This window comes from Pipra filicauda, unplaced genomic scaffold (genome assembly GCF_003945595.2).
Source record: "Pipra filicauda isolate LSUMZ 115617 unplaced genomic scaffold, ASM394559v2 scaffold406_size631624_pilon, whole genome shotgun sequence".
Classification (NCBI taxonomy): domain Eukaryota; kingdom Metazoa; phylum Chordata; class Aves; order Passeriformes; family Pipridae; genus Pipra; species Pipra filicauda.
In genome coordinates, this window is record NW_024104539.1 from 224526 (window position 1) to 226003 (window position 1478).

Below are 1478 nucleotides of genomic sequence, written 5' to 3' on the forward strand. Positions count from 1 at the left end.
CTTCAGAGTCATTAATCTGAGCCAAACCACCCTAAAATCACTCGCCCTAAATGCAGCTTTAAAGAACTTGATTTTTCCTTTGCTGGATCATCAGTGCCCAAAACTGATCCCACACACCACACACACCCTGTGCCTGGGTCCTTCCCTTATTTTTACTTTGAAAAGGGCTAAAAATCTCAAAAACCTCTTATTTTGATGGGAAAAATAATGATTTCCCATGAGATCTCTCCTCCTTCCAACCCCAGCTCAACTGTCCACACCCGGAGCAGCTGCAGGGCTGGGAGAGAGGCTCCTCAGAGGGATGCAATGCCAGGTACCAACTCTCCATCCTCCTCTCCCCCCTCTCCAAACCATTCTCCCCATAACCCTAATCATTATTAATTTTGGACCAGATTCAAATCGCAAAAAATAATCCATAAAAATGTCGTATAAAAATCCTCTTCCATATGCTACAATACAGGGTGAGCACTTCTGCTACACAAATACTTTTATTTGCCCGTTAGGTCTTTTTTTTTTTTTTTTTTTTTTCTTTTTTGTCCTTTTTTTTTTTTCTGTCCTTTTTTTAACCCTTTAGTACAAAAGGCTGACACAGGCCTGTGGGGGGAGGGGATTGCTCCAAAAGACCAGAAGACACAAGACCATAAAGCCCACAGGACCACAACCAGCCCCGGCCCCCCCACCACACACAAACCCTACTTGTTAGTAAACTTTTTGCTTCTTTAAAAAAAACAACCAAAAACACAAAAAACCAAAACCAAAAAAAAAAAAAAAAAGAAACACAAAAAAAAAAAATCTGTATTTTTTTCTTTTTCTTTTTTTTTTTTTTTCTTTAAAGGTTATCAATTCTAATTCTTTACTTTCATTTGAATACAAAACACATAAGTTGCTTTATCTTTCGTGGCTCCCTGAGCTGAATTTTCTAAGCTTTCTTTGAAATCACTCCTCATTGCTTCTGTCCGAAGACCAAGAAGGGCTTTGCGCAGACGGTCCCGCAGCGTGGGCTTCCCCTTTGCTTCAAACATCCAAGCACGGAAAAAATAAGGATAAATCCATATATATAAAAAAAAAAAAACAACAAAAAAAAAAACAACCCAAAAAACCCCCCAAACCCAAACCAGGTGACTTGTGTTGATGTCCTGTCAGCAGCTGAGGCTCTCCGAGCGCTCCCGGGATTCCAGCGGCGTCCCACCGTCACTAACACACCCAACGACGCACGGGGACCACAGGAGGGACAACTCTGCACCACTGGACAGCTCCTCTCAGCCTGCACGGCACAGTCACATCCCCACCGACACTTCCAGAGGGGGCAGGGAGGGAAGGAGGGAAAAAAAAAAAAACCAAACAAAAAAAAAAAAAAAAAAAAAAAAAAAAAAAACCCAACCAAAAAAAAAAAACCACCAAAAAAACCCATAATAAAATTGCCACCACCAAAACCATCAGTGGAATACAATTACAGCAGACGAAAAATACACAACTAG